General features: G+C 42.5%; 1 long non-coding RNA gene across 10 annotated transcripts in view; it reads left to right on the top strand.

Moving 5' to 3' along the window:
* Window positions 1-17,083, top strand: part of LOC117222309 (uncharacterized) — a 128,290-nt gene extending 111,207 nt beyond the window's left edge. For all 10 annotated transcript variants that reach the window (XR_004490662.2, XR_013034303.1, XR_013034310.1 and 7 more), the window contains 2 exons: window positions 13,255-13,345; window positions 15,769-17,083. This is a non-coding gene — a long non-coding RNA (uncharacterized LOC117222309). The remainder of the gene's footprint in view (window positions 1-13,254; window positions 13,346-15,768) is intronic.
* Window positions 17,084-21,641: the final 4,558 nt, after the last annotated feature.

Genomic DNA, 21,641 nt, shown 5'->3' with positions numbered 1-21,641 from the left:
TCAAATTCATTTTTTGCCGTCATGTCGCTGTTATATAAGTCGATGTAGAATTACACGTTAGAAATATGGAACTGCATGTCAGATTCGCGGATAATAATTTACAGACGCGGTTGCAAGGAACCGCAAGCCGCGCGCGACTGTAACAGGAAAACGAAAGAATTCCCGATTCCTGGAAAATCATTAGCGAAATATTAATTTTCAACGTGGAAACGTGCAGCCCGAGATCATTTCTAAGCGACGGAACACAGCCAGGAAATTTCGAGGCATCCCGTGGAAGCCAGCACAATGGCTCGCCGTTTATGAGTTTGCCACGTACAAATGGCCGCTGCAGTGGTCCGCCGCTCTGGCCGCGCCATTTTACCCAATAATAATTATTTACTCGGGCCTGGTGTTTGCTTATTTGTTGCACGCGTTACACTCGTTGGATTGTCAGTTACGCGGTTGCTTGCTCTGGAGTAATTTACTTGGGCCGTAGAACGAATGATTCGTCAGGATGACGCGAGTGGAATTCATTGGCTTTCGGACAACGTTTCGTTTTCGCGGCTTTCACGGTGACGCGTGCATTGTTTAACACGTTCCGTGCCACGTGTACCATAAATGGTACACGTTAAACTTGACCATCAGGCCACGTGTACCATAAATGGTACACGCGGACATATTTATTTAAAGCGCTGAAGACATACATTTTGTGACAAATTTGATTGTATAAAATATATTTCCACCAAAAGGATGAGAGGCATTGTAAAAAATGCTGTATAGAACAAAGCACATAAATTTGTTTAATCGTTATATACACAATAACTATTAATTACAATGTTTGACTTTTTTAAAGCAAGAGCTGCATAAAAACGGTTGATTCGGGCAATCACTACTTATCTACTGATGATATAATGAAATATTATGTGATAATGTATCAATCTTTAGTCAAAACATCAAATGGCCTGAACGACAAGTTAGGCAAAAATGGCTTGGCACGGAACGTGTTAAGGTGCTGGGTCGCTCGTAACATAGTTGTTTAAGCATAAAAATAAACGAAGATGACCGTCTTTGGTGGGAGGATATTCAACTTTGGTTTAAAATAGCGTGAAAGAATCGGCAAGCGACTGAGAAATACGAAATCGTTGATGCTTGTTTGGAGTCATTTAAGATTAATTGTGATTATTTGCAACAAGATTTGATTATAATTATTTTTGAGACGTTGTTACGTATTCAGTACAATAATTCATAGACACTTCAACTCGATTTTACCGCTCATTCTCAACGCGGAGCACGCTACCTTCTCGGTGACAAGACAATGTAGTTTAAATTCGTATCATCTTCGTTCTACAATATAAACCATTGATTAGTCTACAGATTCCTATGATAAAAAGAACTGATTCAAACACTTGCTTTGTTCAAATATTTTATTCGACGAAGATGTCACAAAATTACATCCTTTAATCCTTTCAGTGCCGATAAAGAATTTATTTTTTTTTATCATTCCAAGTAATTATAAAAGAAACTATTTTAATTATTGTACAGTAAACTAGTCCGCGTAATATTAAAAAAAAAAAAGAAAATGAAGTCATTTAGTCCAGCATCGTAAAAGTTATACTATTTTCAAAGTGCTGTACCTAAAATCGTTGTTCGGCGCTACAAAGATTAAGAAAATAAAGACCAATGAAAATGATGAAATAACGCAGTAAAAATATAACCGAATAGAACAATCACGGTGCTATTCGATCGTTAGCTTTCCGGAGCTCCCTGGTGATCCTCGTATCCACGAGATAATGCGGAAAAGTCTGTATTTGCATGAAGATCCGATCGAACGACGATGAGTCACCGGAGATCCAGAAGCGTCGCAGGCGAGGATCTACGACGGTTTCGGCCGCGGGGATCTATCGTACGAGGCGAGATCGTACGTAAAAAGCCGCCGGAGGAACAGAGGAACGTCTGTTCCGCGGCGGATCATGGTTATTGTTGCGCAACAGCTCGGCCCGACACCGCGCGTCACCGTGATCTATCGCTTGGAAACACGCGTCGATGATTAACCGCGTTATCCCCATTTGCATGCGGTGTTTACACGGCCGGCTAATTATGCGCGATACACGGCCGACTATTAAGATATTACGTGACTGGAGCGTGGCCGGAAAACGCCGGAAACGATGCGCTCCGGGCGGCGAAGGCTCCGATGGAGCGAAGACGATCCTCTCCAGTTGTAATCTCTAGCGGAAATTGCATTCTTCTTGTTCGATAATTTGCAAGCCGCGCACACCGCGCCGGTTACTCCTTTCGGTCGTTTTACGCTTAATAGTCTCCTGATTCCGCGCTTAGAGAACGCAAGCATGCATTTATGAGATAAAGACGTCGCACTCCTATCGGGTCGTTTCGCGAGTAACACACAATTTTCGACGATAAAATAGAGAAACTTTCGTTTATTGCTTGGCTGATAAAGTGACATAGCGGCGATCACTTTTCCTCGACATCTTTGCTCGTTAATCCTTCGCGGTCGGACAGTTTTCTCGGATTAGCTGCCAACGACTATTTATTCGATAAATAGAATAAATAAATATACGCTTCAAATAAATTCTGAAATGATACAACGTTGGAAATAATTACTCGTTGATAATAATAATAAATAACACGTTGAATGCAGTGACACGTGCGTAATATTAATTTTTAACTAGGTTTTTTAATTCATTTTTATAGCAATATATTCGAATAAACTGAATTTCACTGGGACGCTTATCGTTTATGTTAATTAAATGACTTTGATGTTGTGTAAATTTTAGGGGCTGATATTTGTCATTCAACGTTTTAAATAGAATTTTGAACGAGACTGCGTTGTTATAACATTCTATTTTAACAGCAATTTTTAATTATGAAAGTGCCACAATTATCAGCAGTCTTCCCTGAAAAAAAAGACATTCGAATGCAAACGATTGAATAGGTTTAATAAAATATCATTCAAAACGACGTCTCTTGAGTCTACTCTAATCCTAGTATGCCGCTCGCTTGTAAAAGCAAATTAATTTTTTAATTATTCCGTAACGTATCGCTTTTTACAACATCGTCGATGTATTAAGGCGGAGGAGACCGTTTCGATATAATATCACAGAGAATATCATTGATTAATTTACGTTTCACGCATTTCTAACACCGTGAACGCCTGAACGGGGAACGAGCGAGATTCTCGCCGATCCTCTTCGTTCTGCTCGCAAGACAATGAAAATCTATGTTTGCATAATTATCCGCGGACTGTAAATGAAGTTAGAATTGAAATTGACGGATGGCCTGGCGGGATTCCATGCATTTATGGATGTTCCTACCGATGTGCACGCATGCAGTCCATTGTTTCATCCAAGTTCGCAGTGTTTCTGTCTGCGAGGCTAGAAGGAAAGTGACTACATTGTGTAATCAGCGATAATAGTGTTTAACAACTGTTCCACGCAATCCGGAGGATTCCGTGAAATCTAGACCGCAAGAACAATCGCGTGAAGTTCGGCCGGAACGTTGGTTGCGTTTCTTGTAACATAAAAGCACGAACTTTTAACGATCCATATTGAATTCGAATGAAATCGCAGGTGAAATTGCGGTCATCGCTAAGTTTGAAGGATGTTTTCGAGTTGATACACGCCGAGATTAGAAGCATCGACCATGGAAACGAGTCCATCGCCGGTGCTTTAATAGTTCGTGCGCGATGTCTCTATTCCGCGTGAAACGTTACCTGAAAGTTACACCGGGTTATGCAGGGTTAACTGGTAAAGTGGACATAATGCGCCAGTGCGTCATGCACCCGGCCTTGGTGCACTGCGTGTGACGCGAGCGACGCATCGCGCCGCGGCAAATCCTCGTAATCAATTTTACGAAATCAAAGTCGAAAGATCGGAGAATTTCGAGTTTCACTCGACGGCCGGACAGAGAAATCGTTCGCTCTTTCGGGTTACCCAATTATCCGATGTCAAACGAAATCTGTAACCGGGCTCGAATGCAACGATTCGACTTTGGGTTACGATCGCGCGGAAACTGTTATGTTTGAAACGAAAAGTTTTATGGTAAAATATTAATCTTGTTATCTGACATTATTTCATTACAATAGTTGAGTTTTGCAACGAGCGATGTTTAAGTTATTAACAAAAATGGAAACATCGTTGATACCCTTCTGTCATCGATACCTATCTGTCCAACTGTGTTGCAATAAAAGATGAAATAATTGCGACGATACGGTAAAAATAAACATAAATCTTCGTTGTCAGAGGTCATTCTTATTTTTGACTTTTTCGACTGTCTATTCTCCATTTCGTTTCTAATTTTTGCTTTTCCGACCGCCGATGTTACGATCGCTTGCTACTGAGATTGCACATTTTCGCTGGTTAAATGTTTAACAGCGTTACGTAACGATCAGTTTTACATTTAAAAAGATCAAATTAAAGATCGCCGGAAAGAGAAAGATCGCTACTTGCACACGAAGCGAGTAATCGCAATGTCAAGCCTCAGTTTCGCATAATACATCGAAAATTTGCAACGATAGCTGCACTGCTTTTCAAATTATTTATAAAGTTACCTTCCCGCCGGTCCTTTTCACACCTTCATGCTTCAAATATTTCGTCTAATTTCAATGTTGTCCGCTATCCAACGGCACTCTGTGTCGAATTACTCGATTATTTCCCGCGAACCCGATAATTCCCTGTCGCAGAGTCGAACGGAGATCAAACGAAAATGTGTAATTCTCGAGGAATCGAATTCCACCGAGGCAAACACTGAAATCGACGCACGTGGCCGTGCCGGTGGCGCCGCATTAAAAAGAAAAAAAAAGGAAAAAATACAGTCACGGAATTCGATGCACCGGCAAATATTGTCCCGGGCGACGATGCATCGGCCTCCGCACTACAGAAATTTTCACACGCTAATTAGAGTGTCACGTGTCGCGGGGGTACGGCAAGCCCGAGACGGACGTTTAATCGAATTAGCAAGGCACTCGAGCGTGAGCCGGAGGGTGCTCAAATAGAAACCCACCCCGAGCTCGGATGGTGTTTCGATCTGTTTTGTCTCCGCGCCGTACACCCCGACCCTCCGCCGGCGTTCCTGTTGGTAATCAATCTTGTCTTTCGCCCGACTTCTCGCTCCTCCGGTCCCGTCGCGATTTTTTAATCGACCGTCGGTGTCCGTCGTTCGTTCGCGGACGAATTGCGACCCGGACCCGGCGACAGTGATATTTTTATGGGAAACGGGAACGCTTGACAAAGCTGCGGCACGCCCGCGGAATTCGGAGCTCGGCGAAGTCGGTCTTCGAAGGGAGCATTTGCATCGGCGCGAAGCTGCTGCGGCATTAATATTTCCTGGAGATTATCGGGAACTTCCAAATCGTGCGATTTATCTTTTCACGAATTTACGGGACGGGATAGATATGGCTTTTTTACCTGTCGCGCTTCGGCTGTTTTAGGGTCCGAAATCGGATAAAGAACGTCTGGAATACCGTGAAGCCAGTGGCGTTGCGATGCGTTAGGTTCACGGAGAAGTTGGGATCGTTTAAGTGGATGTTTCTGCAAGATTGCAGCCGATTATTTAAGATTTTAGGATTAAAAATATTTCGTACAGAATTTTGTCTATTTAGTGATTCTGATCGCATCGAGGGAATTATTTTTGAGATTAAATAATGCCTTCTTTGGCGTCATTTTTAAGGGAATCAGAAAGCTGCATTCGTTTCTCGCACACGTATGATTATTTAAGAATTTATGATTAAAAATATATCGCACAGAATTTTGTCTATTTAGTGATTCTGATCGCATCGAGGGAGTTATTTTTGAGATTAAATAATAGCTCCTTCGGTGTTATTTTTAAGGTAATCAGAAAGCTGCATTCGTTTCTCGCACACGTATTTTCTGTGACCTGGAGTACATGATGCATTCCTTTCAAGCCGTAATACTGAAAATTGCAAGCGCTGCACCTCCTGCAATAAAGTCTTCGAAATTCTTTACTTGATATTACTTGATATTAACCTTTTGCACTCGAGTGGCGACGCTGAGGCGCCACTAAAAATTGGTATACTATTTTTCAAAATCATTCTAAGAGCATCAGACTCGTTTATATGTAAAAGAAGCTATTAAAATTGCATTGTACTTGCCAATAGGCTGAATTTCATGTGCATAAATCGCAATAAATTATATAAAATAGAAATACTGTAGATCAGAAATCATGTTTTGGATTTCGAATTCAAATAGCTTCGACTGCAAAGGGTTAATCCATTGCAATCGAAGCCATTTTAACTCGAAATTCGAAATGGTTTTTCCGACCTATAGTATTTCCATTTTATACAACCTAGTGCATTTTATACATACAAAATTGAATTTTGTGACGCAAGCAACAGCTACATATTTTACAGTATTTTTCTTTTTAATTCGAACAAATTTGACGATGTTAAAATTACTTTGAAACATGATAATAACCATTTTGAATGTCGCCTTAGAGTCGCCACTCGAGTGCAAAGGGTTAACGCGAAATAATCGATCTAAAACTTGGAAAGAAATCTGCGAAATGAAGCTCGCATGTTCGATAGTTCACATCTTCGATAGTTCTCGAGAGAATCGCGTTCGAACGTGCATCGCCATTATCACCCTTATCAGCGATGAGTTCAAAAATTTCGAAAATAAAATTTTGGAAATTAGATACGAAGCGATCTTATAAAAGTGTTATATAATGATCTCATAAAGCGTTATACAGTAATGTCTCCCTCACTGACGCTCAGATTGTGTAAAAATATGGACAATTAGGGAAGAAGAGATACGATTATTTCAGCCTTATAGCTCGTTTTTTTATAGTCGTTGACAATTCGTAACAATTCGTGACAACTCGAACACAAATGCACTTTTTACGGATGCGCTTCTTACTAATAGAAGCCTGCGAATACAGTGATGTCTCCCTAACTGGCGCTCAGATTGTCAAAAAAAATGGACAATTTGAGAATCTGAGCCTTGCACCTCGTTTTTATAATTGTTGACAATCAGAAACTATAGTCGCGAGACTCTAATAATCGTATCTCCTCTTCCCAAATTGTCCATTTTTATGGACAATTTCAGCGTCAATTAGGGAGACATTACTGTACAAAGAATTGTTGACGAGTTACCAGTACCATTTAGAACTCCGATCTGGATCGCCGCGTGTCCAGCGCCGGTCCCAATTTGAAAGTTCAGAATAGAAATTGCAGTTACGGATTCGCTGGAAAGGAAAAAAAATTCTTCGGCCAAGCTGTGTTCGGCGCACGTGCAATAGTGTTGAAACGAGCGATCGATCGAGGCCTGCTCGCGATCGAGGTATCGCGTGACGATCCTTCGGCCGATACGCGGCGAGTCCGTCGATGACACGGGGAATGATAAACGCGGCGAAATCTAGAGCGGCTCTTTCAATCGCGTTTCGCTCGGTACGACGACGCTCCTTGTATCTGGGTCAGCCGTGGCGACCTAACTTGCACCCGTGTGTACGTTCCCACTTACACGACGAATAACACGGGAACGCGCGTGCATGCCCATGTCTCGGCCGGAGCTGTTCTACGCCGGTCAGGTGTGCGGACGATTGTAAATCGACGGCCGGACCCGTCGTTTCACCTATCACAGTAATTTCTCCCTAATTCGCGCTCAAATTCCGCACAAAAATCGACTGTGTGGGATTACTATTCGAGCCTTGCGTCTCGTTTTTATAGTCGTCGACGATCGGTAACTATAAAAACGAGACCCAAGGCTTAAATAATCGTATCTCTTCTTCCCAAATTGTCCATTTTTGGATGTACAGTAATGTCTCCCAAACTGACGCTCAGTTTTCGCACAAAAATGGACAATTTGGGAAGAGGAGATGCGTTTATTCCAGCCTTGCGTCTCGTTTTTATAGTCGTCGACATTCGGTAACTATAAAAACGAGACCCAAGGCTTAAATAATCGTATCTCCTCTTCCCAAATTGTCCATTTTTGGATGTACAGTAATGTCTCCCAAACAGACGCTCAGTTTGCGTTCAAAAACTGGACAATTTGGGAAGAGGAGATGCGATTATTCCAGCCTCGCAGTTCGTTTTTATTTTTCTTGACAACTTGTAACTATGAAAACGAGACCCAAGGCTTAAACAATCGTATCTCCTCTTACCAAATTGTCCATTTTTGGATGTACAGTAATGTCTCCCAAACTGACGCTCAGTTTTCGCACAAAAATGGACAATTTGGGAAGAGCTGATGCGTTTATTCCAGCCTTGCGTCTCGTTTTTATAGTCGTCGACATTCGGTAACTATAAAAACGAGACCCAAGGCTTAAATAATCGTATCTCCTCTTCCCAAATTGTCCATTTTTGGATGTACAGTAATGTCTCCCAAACTGACGCTCAGTTTTCGCACAAAAATGGACAATTTGGGAAGAGGAGATGCGTTTATTCCAGCCTTGCGTCTCGTTTTTATAGTCGTCGACATTCGGTAACTATAAAAACGAGACCCAAGGCTTAAATAATCGTATCTCCTCTTACCAAATTGTCCATTTTTGGATGTACAGTAATGTCTCCCAAACTGACGCTCAGTTTGCGTTCAAAAACTGGACAATTTGGGAAGAGGAGATGCGTTTATTCCAGCCTTGCGTCTCGTTTTTATAGTCGTCGGCATTCGGTAACTATAAAAACGAGACCCAAGGCTTAAACAATCGTATCTCCTCTTCCCAAATTGTCCATTTTTGGATGTACAGTAATGTCTCCCAAACTGACGCTCAGTTTGCGTTCAAAAACTGGACAATTTGGGAAGAGGAGATGCGATTATTCCAGCCTCGCAGCTCGTTTTTATATTTCTTGACAACTTGTAACTATGAAAACGAGACCCAAGGCTTAAACAATCGTATCTCCTCTTCCCAAATTGCCCATTTTTTGATGTACAGTAATGTTTCCGAAACCGACGCTCAGTTTGCGCACAAAAATGGACAATTTGGGAAGAGGAGATGCGATTATTCGAGCCTCGCAGCTCGTTTTTATATTTCTCGACAATTTGTAACTATGAAAACGAGACCCAAGGCTTAAATAATCGCATCTCCTCTTCTAAAATTGTCTATTTTTCTGGACAATCTGAGCGTCAATTAGAGAAACATTACTGTAATTTCATCGCGAATTAGGGAGAAATTACTGTGTTTTGCTGTTCGTCTTCTCGCCCTCGAATTTAGATCTTCGATCGTCTCGTTTTCCCTGTTGGGTTCGTTTTCAAATAAATATGGGACGCAAGGATGAAGTTGCTTTATTGCACGGCGATAAAAAGCCGATGATTCTCGATTTTTTAACAGCTACTGCACACCTCGGACGATTTTCGGTCGCTCGGGACAGACCGCGAGGATAGGATCTTTGCAGCTGGTTATTTGAGAACTATGGAAAGTTCAATAGAGATCGTTGCTCCAGCTTCAGTTGCAGAAAACCGCTATTAGGATTGCTTGAAATATTCAGGAACCATCTAAAAATCCCGCAGACGTACTGGAAGACTTATCTGTGACTACTAAACTGCGGTTATTGATGCGAAATGGAAATTGTCTGCATTCGTTGCAAGAAATGTGTGCTGCACACAGATTCGTTTCTTTTTCTATCGGCTTTAACATATCGCGAGAAATACAATAGCACCATTAAATTCTCTATTCTAAATAATAAAAATTTAAACTATTGCAAATTTAACGTATCCAAAATTGTCATAAATACAGCTCTACGGTCTAGCTCTACAGCGATAACACAGATTCCAAAGGTTTGGTAAATATTGCAACTCCCACGTTCGATCGCCAAATGAATCAATATTTAACTAATTAATTAACTAATAATTGACAAATATTTCTTGGAAATCAGATAAGAATTCAAAAGACGCACTATTAGATCTGTGAACAGCGATCTAGCACTCGAGCATTTAAAACTGCGTCCCCATAAAAATCGACGAGGGTGTCAAAGGTGCTGCAACCATGATCTAGCTCCAGAAGACGACTCTCCCCAGTTCGCTGAGAAAATTCACGAATCTTCTAGAAACCCAACAGACACGCAGCGATAACTAGACTGCGGATATTTATGCAAATCTCCTGCATTCGCTGCAAGAAGTGTACGTTACACAGATTCGTTTCTCTTTTTGTCAATTTGAAAAGATCGCGAAGAGTGTAACAATACAGTAAATTCTCCTTAATCGACGCTTAGTTTGTACACAAAAGTGGACAATCTGGGAAGAGGAGATACGATTATTCGAGGCTTGCGGCTCGTTATTATAGTTACCTATCGTCGACAACTATAAAAACGAGCCGCAAGGCTCGAATAATCGTATCTTCTCTTCCTAAATTGTTCAATTTTTTGGATAATCTGGATGAAAATTAGGGAGAATTTACTGTAGACAGTAGGCTTTCTTGTAAAATAAACATTTTACACCAAAACTATCCAATACTTTTTGTGTATCTGGAATAATCGCATCTCCTCTTCCCAAATCGTCCATTTTTGTGCACAATCTGAAAGAAAATTAGGGAGAATTTACTGTAGACAATAGGCTTTCTTGTAAAATAAACATTTTACACCAAAACTATCCAATACTTTTTGTGTATCTGGAATAATCGCATCTCCTCTTCCCAAATCGTCCATTTTTGTGCACAATCTGAAAGAAAAATTAGGGAGAATTTACTGTAGACAGTAGGCTTTCTTGTAAAATAAACATTTTGCACCAAAACTATCCAATACTTTTTGTGTATTTGGAATAATCGCCTCTCCTCTTCCCAAATCGTCCATTTTTGTGCACAATCTGAAAGAAAATTAGGGAGAATTTACTGTAGACAATAGGCTTTCTTGTAAAATAAACATTTTACACCAAAACTATCCAATACTTTTTGTGTATCTGGAATAATCGCATCTCCTCTTCCCAAATCGTCCATTTTTGCGTCCAATCTGAAAGAAAAATTAGGGAGAATTTACTGTAGACAGTAGGCTTTCTTGTAAAATAAACATTTTGCACCAAAACTATCGAATACTTTTTCTGTATCTGGAATAATCGTAACACCTTCTTCCCAAAATTGTCCTTTTCTGTTTCCAAGTTGAGCGTCGATTAGGGGAATTTACCACTAAATTCTTCTGAAATTTGGACTATGACGTACTTGACACCCATTTCTGTTCCAAAACGCGCGAAGATCCGCAGTCCGGCGGTATCGCGGATGCCAACGGTCCAGCGAATATCGCAGCCGCAGCTACAATCCTCGAAAACGACTATCCAGCTCGCGAGGATCCCTTTATCGCCTCGTAACCCCTGAATTGCCGAAAACTGGCGCGGAATTCGGCCGGGGAGGAGGAAGAAAAAAAAACGAAAAGGAAAAAGAAAAACGGCGAAACCGTCCGCGAATCTTGCACGCATCTCCCGAGCCGCGGGGTTCTAGTCGTCGGACAGACGGAGCGCAGGGACTATGTAGTATCCGGCTCGAACGTGCGCATAAGTGCACGCTGGAATGCTCGGCGTAGCGGCGGTGCATACTTAGCGGTGCATACGTGCCGCAACACCGATGCACTCGCACACGCGCGCGTCCTCGTTCCACACGCGCGCGCGTTCGGGACAACGTGTGTGGAAGAGACGGACGGACGAACGGGAGGACAGACAGACAGACCGACGGACGGACGCGTGTACAGACAGAAGCAGGATCCGCGGTCGCGTATGCGCGCCTGTGTGCAACGCGAACATGTGTATGTTTGCGCGGGCATGTGCGAGAGAGCGCAAGGTCGCGTCGGGGTTGGGAATTCGGACTGCCAAGGGTTCCCACCCCTTCGTATTGCGCCAGAATTCTGACACCACCTGAACACCGGAGTGGCAGCCAGCCAGTGTGCGACAGAGAGGGAAAGTGGGAGCCTCGCAGGGAGGGAACGAGAGGGGCCTAACTCCGTCTCATTCCGTACCGAGGTATCCTTCGGGAATACCTACCGGGTGGCTGCCGAGAAATCGTCCAGGTTCGGCTTAGACGAGCGTTGGACTCTTCCCGCGTTCGTCGGAATGTCTTTCGCGGGTTCTTTGTTCGGCGAAGAATTTTCGGCTCGAAGGTTTTTCTATGATTTTCTTCCACTTCTGGATCTTCGGGTTAGGGTAATAATCGCAGGGGATCCTTGATTGTTCGCTCTAATTTTGGGAACATGAGGGATAATTATTTATGCTTATTTACACGGGAACAACTGTTCCAAATATCACAGTATTTACGGTTTTAAATGTTCTTAGCGTTTTGTGTTACGGAATGCAGTAATTTCTCCCTAATTCGCGATCAGCTTGCGCACAAAAATGGACAATTTGGGAAGAGGAGTATTTTCTGGGAGTTCGTTTTTATAGTAGTTTAGAATCGGTAACTATAAAAACGAGCCGTAGGGCTGGAATAACCGTATCTTCTATTCCCAAATTGTCCATTTTTGAGCGCGAATTAGGAAGAAATTACCGTACTATGTACATAGTATGATTGTCCACAAAAATGGACAATTTAGGAAAAGGAGATACGATTATTCGATCTTTGTGGTTCATTTTTATACTTACGAATTGTCAACAACTATAAAAACGAGCCGCAGGGCTCGAATAATCGTATCTCCTATTCCCAAATTGTCCATTTTTGAGCGCGAATTAGGGAGAAATTACTGTACATAGTATCATGTAACAATGTTGTTTGGCTATCAAGTTTCTGACCGTCTTTTTCGCATGTTTCATCGAGGCCTACAGAGAAAGCTAACGTGTCAAAAATTAATACCTCGAAAGATGAAAGATGAAAGATGAAAACAAAATTGACAAATAAAATTATAAATGATCCTGAAAGCGTATACAGTTATACCTTGTCGCAAAGATATGCTGCTCGACTGTTAAACAACCGCATCGCACCGCGACCCAATCATGGACAGACCAAAGGTTTTACAATTTCCAGCACCGCAAGGCTGAGTTTTCAATTTCATCGAAAAACTTTATCGGCGCAGGGTTCACATGCATACCTAACGAGGAATCTTAGAGCCTCGTCGGGCAGGGGTTGCGGAGTTAAGGGTAGAAACTTTCATTATCATTGAAACGAGGGTTCGTGAGAACTCCTCTCCACCCCGTTAGTCTAGTTTCCTTTTTTTTTTGCGTCACCTTTACAAAAACGTAGATTCTCCGTACCATTGTTTCCGATCACTGTCTCTGCTCACGATGAAAGGAAACGGTGCCCGATTAAACAACCTCGGAAAGTTCGTGAAAAATCGTTTCTTTTTATCTAGATTAGCGAAACTATTGCGCAATGAAACGAGTTCGTAATTTATTTCTGTTTCAGATGCGGTCGCGTAAGAAGCGAAGACGATTGATTCGGCGATGCCCACCCGTTATATGCCCAGGCCGATCTGTTCGCGTAATATTATAGTCCGGTGAGCAGTAATCTGGGTTACGCCCTCCCCTCGATTCATAAGAACCACACGTTAAAGTGGGAGAGAGCGTGATTTCACTCCTTCTCTCTTTCTCCTTCCGCGTCTTCCCTTTTCTATCTTCTCACTTTCCCCTCTTCGTCCCTCCCCTGCTTTCTCTTGATCCGCCGTCTCTATTTCCAGCCTTTCCTGCCATTTTTCTCTCCCTTCGTGGCCCCCTCGCACCTTGTTTTCTATTTTACCCTGATCCGTCGCCCGTCCGGCCCTCGCGATCTATTTTTTTCTTGGCTCCTCGTTTCCTGTTTACATTTCGCCTTTCTCCGTCGATCGTTGCTCACAACGATCTCCTCGGGCCAACAATTGCTAGCTGGCTTCACCTTCGCTGTTAATTATCGGCTGTCAATTATGAGCAAAACTGCGAGAAGAACGGCTCAATTTAACGTCGAGCAGCCGAGAAAGCGAGCCAGAGTCGCCGTCGCGATTCATTCTCGCATTCGATTTCTCGATCGGTTTCATAAGATTACGCGTTTTACTTCGGCGGATTCAGAAAAATCGCGATTAACCGATCGAAAGCCGCGAACCAGTTTCGTTCGTTTTCCCGTTAAAAGGTAACGTCGGCAAATTTTTTGTCGCCGGTGTTCCACGCATCCTTCTGCTCCTGCACGGCTCCCGGTTGCAGTTCGCGTGTACGTTTACCAGGCGCAGACGCGAATTCCTTTTTTTTTCCGAAACCGTTCTACTTCACTCTACTTTTTCACGGCGTTCTACTTTCACGCGTTAATCCCGCGATTTACGAGCGCTCGCCCGAGAAGTTTGCATGCCGCGAGACTCTTTGGATTCCTCCGCGATCGATCTCTATCCCCGATCGTTCGCGACCGGTCGGATCCATCCGCGATGCCAGTATCCGCGAAATTGTTTCGTCACGCTCGCGGATTCTTGGAAAGCATAAATTCCAAAACGGTGAGCATCGGTCGAGAGCCTGCGTGCGTTATGCCGACGCGAAACAAATTATTTCCGATCGTTGATACTCGCTGGACGACACGTCTGTCTAGTCACCCGATGCTGATCCGGTTACATGATTCCGGTCAACGAAAACGAGGGAAAAACGAGAGAAAAATTCCAACGAGAAAGTATCGGTCGAACTTGCGCCCGATCGTCAATGTGAAACAAATTATTTCCGATCTTTGAAACTCGTTAGACCGACACCCGGTCACCTAATGCCGATCAAATTGCATGATTCCGGTCATCGAGAACGCGTCGCCGCAAAAAAGCTTGGAAATCGCAAGTCTTCGTTACAAACTTCGTTACAAAATTTTCGAATTTGTTCTGGTCTTTATAAATATTGTAATTTAAATGGATCATTATATAATTGACTTTTTCGCGAGGGAATAAGAGAGTACGTACACTCATTTTTTGAGGATTATAAATGTTTGAGCTACAATAATGAGTATATCGAGAATTTTGGATGCCTTAAATGAACACTGTTAGCAGTTTGAGTACTTTGTTTATACTAAATATGTATTTCGAGTGTATTTTAAGTATATTTTCCCTATCTTCAGTGCGATGATTACCTTGACCGTCCCAAATCCTTCCAACTCCGTATCTTCAACACTTCGTTGTTTATTTAAAATATATATGAATGGAAAACAAACTGAATATTATTAAATATGTGTATTTATATTTGATCCACCTTCTCAAATCAAACAAAAAATTAACGATTCGATTCCTTTTTATCGCCGACAACAACGTAGCCGCAAGGAGCCCCTATCAAAACCAAAAAGTTCCCCAAATTTTATATGGTTAGCGTAAAACGTATTCATGCACCGAATATCAGATTTTACGACAAATTGTCGACATTTGAACTGTTATAATTTCGTAAAAAAGAATCGTACCACAATGAATCTCGTCTTATCGCAAAGCTAGAAACCTCTATCTTCGCAATTCGCAATACAGGTTACAAACTCAAACGCCTCCAAAATCATCGAAAAATTTTGTTCACGAATAAATCGACCATGGATTTAAAGATTGAAGCTTTCTCTTTACAATGTCCTCTTAAAAATTGGTGTACGATTTTCTCTAGTCGTTTTATTTAGACCGACACCCGGTCACCTAATGCCGATCAAATTGCATGATTCCGGTGAACGAGAACGCGCTGCCGCAAAAAAGCTTGGAAATCGCAAGTCTTCGTTACAAACGAATGACGATCGAGATCGAGAGGTGGTACGTATAGCCCGGTGCGGAATTAAAGTAAGAACGAACGTTCGCCTTCGCGAAGACGTGTTCGAGCCGAAGGCATAAATCAGCGCCGAATTAGCATCGGGCAAGAAGTCCTATATGACAGCGCCGCGTCGAGAGCGATTTCGTGGTAACAGGAATAAATCAGGCTGGCTCGCCTCCTTTCATTCTTTTTTCTCTTCTCGTTGCAGGAATGGCGGCTGAATTTATCGGGTAAACGAAGATCAAGGGAGCGAGAGAGGGACGATTGCGTGCGCCGATGGAATTCAGCCGTGGCGCAGAAAAATCAAATGGAACGGCCGCTTTTAAGTCGATTTAAAACGAATGCGCTTAATTAAAGCGGCCCGGCCGCCGGACCAAAGCAGTTTTATTGACGGCGTTACTTACGTGTGCTCTCTCATTAACTTGAGGAATATCTGGGCTCTCCGTTTTTACTGGAGTTAATGATACACGCTTTACGCGGATCCGGCCGCGCGTTCGTCGTTCCTTTGACCTGTCGTCAAAATTTCGAGCACTTTCTGCACTCCGGCTTACCAATAATTCGGTCGCCACGGTGCGCTGGTTATTTCGGTGCTCCGAAAGTATCGGTATCTTAGGTGAATTCCGTGCAGGGTGGGTCACCGCGTTTTGCCATCTGGTGTGACGTCATTGTTATCGCGCGTAGCGAAAAATTGTTTCGGATGAAATTAAATGGTTTCGAGAGAAGCATATTCTGATGATACTAGTTTTCTCGTAGGTGAACGTGCGGAGGAGATACGAAGGCTATTAATATTTGTTTAAACGGAATCGTATACTTTTTATTGCATCGATCGATGCATCTTGATATTCTTTACAAAAAAGTACTATGCTATTTATGGTAAAAAATCATTACTTTAGGAGATATGTTAATTTTAATGTTTTGTTAGGAGATCATGGCAGTCTCGAGAATATTACGAATTCAGTGTGATAACTATTTACATCACACGACGCTTTTTATATCTATAATACTTGCGGTAATCAAACTAATGATTTTTTATTTCATCTGATGCATTTTTCGCTACACGTTATAGTAATGACGTAAATCTATTCTTCTTTTGCGTGTTTTTAGCATTTCATGTATTCAAAGGACTCGTTGTCTTTAGAACAAAATGTTTATAAATATTCCGAAATTTTCGAATTTATTCTGGTCTTTATAAATATTGTAATTTAAATGGATAATTATAATTGACATTTTCGCGAGGGAATAAGAGAGTACGTATACTCATTTTTTGAGGATTATAAATGTTTGAGCTACAATAATGAGTATATCGAGAATTTTTGATGTCTTAAATGAACACTATTAGCAGTTTGAGTACTTTGTTTATATACTAAATATGTATTTCGAGTGTATTTTAAGTATATTTTCTCTATCTTCAGTGCGATGATTACCTTGACCGTCCCAAATCCTTCCAACTCCGTAAGTATCTTCAACACTTCGTTGTTTATTTAAAATATATATGAATGGAAAACAAACTGAATATTATTAAATATGTGTATTTCTATTTGATCCACCTTCTCAAATCAAACAAGAAATTAACGATTCGATTCCTTTTTATCGCCGACAACAACGTAGCCGCAAGGAGCCCCTACCAAAACCAAAAAGTTCCCCAAATATTATATGGTTAGCGTAAAACGTATTCATGCACCGAATATCAGATTTTACGACAAATTGTCGACATTTGAACTGTTATAATTTCGTAAAAAAGAATCGTATCACAATGAATCTCGACTTATTGCAAAGCTAGAAACCTCTATCTTCGCAATTCGCAATACAGGTTTCAAATTCAAACGCCTCCAAAATCATTGAAAAATTTTGTTCACGAATAAATCGACCATGGATTTAAAGATCGAAGCTTCCTCTTTACAATGACCTCTTAAAAATTGGTGTACGATTTTCTCTAGTCGTTTTACGAAGCAAAAACGAGGCACGAGTCCGGCCGCGTAGAGCTCTCGCGAATCTCGCGTCGCCATTCGAAGCTCGATAGAGTGACTAAAAAATATCGAACATGGAAGCTTAACACGCGATTCTAAAAAGGATGCTCCGATCTTGAAATCTACGTTAAGATCAGTCGTGAAAAAAATTATCCACCGTGTTTACGGACGTTTCGATCCGTAACATTTCCCAGAAAGTGCGTGTCTCCAGTTTCCCACCTGTTACACGATGCAAAACCACGGTGCAGCAAAATGAACGACGCGCGGCGCGAGCAGAAGCTTCGAGCTTTGAAACGGTGTCCAGGTTGGTCGTCGTGCGACACGGTTTTACGAAATGATGACAGTCGAAGTATCGACGATTCGTCGAAAAATCGGGAATGCAGCGCGTACTTTCTACAACAGACTGTTACTTCAGAAGGAACAAAATGTTACACAGCGAGTTGCAGCTGTCAATCTTCTCGAACGTACAACACCAAGAGACAGCAAAAAGCCGGCCGTTGCTGCCTCAGTGAGTCCCACAGCTTAATGTTCCATTGTGGTACCGAGCACTGCTGTCACAGCCGAGAAAATCCGGTAGGTAGGTAGCGTACACGGCGAGGTTCGCGACACCCATCGCGGTCATAAATTATGGAACAAATCACCGATAAGATCAATCACGTAAACGATCGTCTAATTATTACCGAGCGGCGGCGTAATTTATTCCGGCGAAGAAAAGGCACGTCCTGCGGGGCCGAGCTGCTCCGCGCGGATTATCTCGTAATCCATCGGTTTACCGGCGCGGAAAGGGGGGAAAAACCGAACGAATCTGTCACAAAAGAAGCTAACGGAACCGACGTCGTTCGCCGGGCAAAGATGAACGTTAACGGTGTCCGCTGTCGGAGGTTTCACCGCGCTAAATACACAGCCGGCCGCACGTTTCCGCGCGCGTTCGCTCGCTCGCTCGCGAAGCAAAGCGAAGCAAAGCGGGAACGCGGCTACACGCTCTCCGCTTCGACGCCGAAGAAATTGCACGGCAGCCGTTCATTTGTCCCGAGAGTGCGCGCGCGCGCGCGAGCTCGCGAGAAAGAGAGACAATTGGTCTAGTAACGAGTGCATCTGGAAACGGAGCCAGGCATCACTGCTAACGAGATAAACCCATCGTTACTGATAAGTAGACCGCCAGATGTTTCCGCGAATATCGAGTTTTATGGACTGATCCAGAGAAACTGGATCCAAACCTGTTTACCGTATTAACGATCCCATTAGGCTCTAAATGGGAAAAGCAACCCCTTAAACTTTTACGAGCGTCTCGCCGTGCCGAGTGTTAAACAATCGCGCGAGTTATCATTCATAAAACCCGCAATTCAGATCTTTATAGAGCGTGCTTCCTGGGACGGGGAATAAAATTCGTTTTTCGCCGAGTTTTCCGCACTAAATTCTGTGCACGGTTAATTGGCGACTTCCTGGCCTGGAAAAAAAATTTCCACCGGCAGATAACAGCGCGCGTAATACGTTATTATGTGCCGGCATTCGCGGTGTTATTTTCGTGCTGTTAGAACCACGGCCACGGGGATTTTATGCGTTTACAACGAACTCGGCCGGATGCAAAACGACGGAACTTGGCAAGAATTTTCGATCGCCGTTCCCGTCTGGCTCGTGCCGTTACAATGATTCGGAACAGAATCGAATGCGCGGGTGGCTCTCGGGAATTGATGCCGACAATCTTCATTTTGCTGGAAGAATCGCCGTCTAATTGTAATCTTTACAATCTGGTAAAATATTTCGTACGGCGACTGATGATTGGTATTCCATAAAACACGATTCACTCATTCTTGTGTCACCCTAAACGCCGAAGCTATAGGAAAGCCGAAGAAACCTAGTTGTGCCTAAAATAAATTATTGCAATTATACCAAGTAGTAATAAATAATGCCTTGTAATTTTTTTATTAATGTGTAATACCTTATAATCAATATAATAATAAATGATACCTTACAACATTTTATTAACGTATTTATACATATGATTGTAAAGTTATGTCAAGGTTACAAAAGTAATGTTATATTAAGATTATAACGTTATTTTCGCATCAACGTGGGAAAAATACTTACGCCGTCGTTTATAGGTTAAACTGAAACGTTAGGTTTCAATTAGAATGTCAGAATTTCAAGGAAGAATATTTTACGCTACGAATAAAAAGAAGCTAAAAATCCTACGTCATCCGGAAATGTAGAAGGAGCGAATTTTCACCCTCGAAGAACGAGGAACAAGGATCAAACTCGACGTGTCCTACAATTCCGCATCTACGTCTGCACATTCTTAAACATTAACATTCGAATTGTCCACGCCGCATGCAATTTAATGGCCCAAATAGACTGAACAATGTTAAATTGTTAACGAACAAATTTTCACCTCGAAGGACGAGGAACAAGGATCACGCATCAACGTCTGCACATTTTTAAACATTAACATTCGAATTGCCCACGCCGCATGCAATTTATTGGCCCAAATAGACTGAACAATGTTAAATTGTTAACGAACAAATTTTCACCTCGAAGAACGAGGAACAAGGATCGAGCTCGACTTGTCCTACAATTCCGCATCTACGTCTGCACATTCTTAAACATTAACATTCGAATTGACCACGCCGCATGCAATTTAATGGCCCAAATAGACTGAACAATGTTAAATTGTGAATGAGCGAATTTTCACTCTCGAAGAACAAGGAAAAAGGATCAAGCTCGACGTGTCCTACAATTCCGCATCCACGTCTGCACATTCTTAAACATTAACATTCGAATTGCCCACGCCGCATGCAATTTAATGGCCCAAATATACAGAACAATGTTAAATTGTTAACGAACAAATTTTCACCTCGAAGAACGAGGAACAAGGATCGAGCTCGACTTGTCCTACAATTCCGCATCCACGTCTGCACATTCTTAAACATTGACATTCGAATTGCCCATGCCGCATGCAATTTAATGGCCCAAATAGACTGAACAATGTTAAATTGTTAACGAACAAATTTTCACCTCGAAGAACGAGGAACAAGGATCGAGCTCGACGTGTCATACAATTCCGCATCCACGTCTGCACATTCTTAAACATTAACATTCGAATTGACCACGCCGCTTGCAATTTAATAGCCTACATAGACCGAACATTGTTTGCCTCGGCCAGTTTTCACGGTCGATCGAACGGTCCTCGCGAAGGGACCAAGTGGCCAAATATTCCGACACAGTAGCACCGTTGATTTCTCGATCGACCGCACTTCATCTTTCGACCTGGCTCTGTTCTTAGTGAAAAGAACCAGCCGCCTAGGGATAAGAGAGATTGACGCTGGCCCGGGAGCATCGGAAGAGGATCGAGAGAGCGACAGAGGGGAAGAATCCTGTCCCGTTCACTGTGGGAATTTGTAATTGCGCGACAATATCCCGGCCACGACGAGGGGGACATTTCGATGGGGAAAAAGGGGGGAGCGGGACGGGAAAGCTGATTGTCTATTTAAGAACGAGGAGCCAGAGAGCTCGTTCGAGGCCGATTGGTTATCGAGGAGCACGATAAGACGCGATTAGTTCCTTTCTGCCGTACGATCGGCTCGGAAATGGGTTTACACGGGACTAAAGCTTTCGGCATCCATGGGGCACTGTCATTGTGGTGGGTATAGTTCTTCTTTACGGAGTATTCGAGGTCGTGGGACGAAGATCGATGCCGATCGCGGGGGGCTTTTGTTTAGGGCACATTGGAGCTCTTTTGATTACCCTGGAAGAATGCCGGCTGAACAAAATGGAAATGTTGCAGTTTCTAATACAGAAGTAGTTCTTGTTTTTAGTTCAGTTCACTTGGTTAGATATTTAAGCAATTTGTACTATTTTATTGAACCAGTTGAAGTCGATGCTTTCAGCAACGTAAAATCGTAAGAATTTGCTGATGCATATTCCATTAACGTTTCAGAACGAGACAGCGGAATCGTTAAAATCGGAACTAAGAACACAAGATTAGAGTAAGGAGGGTTGCCCGATCACGTGACACATCTTAAAAAACAATGGAGGAAGGACAAAATGGAAGAACCCGGGCGTAAGATGAATCTTTAGGAACTCGAGATTCGAAGCTGTATGTTCTACTTCACGGAGG

The sequence above is a fragment of the Megalopta genalis genome, chromosome 1 (assembly GCF_051020955.1).
Source record: "Megalopta genalis isolate 19385.01 chromosome 1, iyMegGena1_principal, whole genome shotgun sequence".
NCBI classification, from domain to species: domain Eukaryota; kingdom Metazoa; phylum Arthropoda; class Insecta; order Hymenoptera; family Halictidae; genus Megalopta; species Megalopta genalis.
This window is presented reverse-complemented; position numbering and strand designations above follow the sequence as displayed.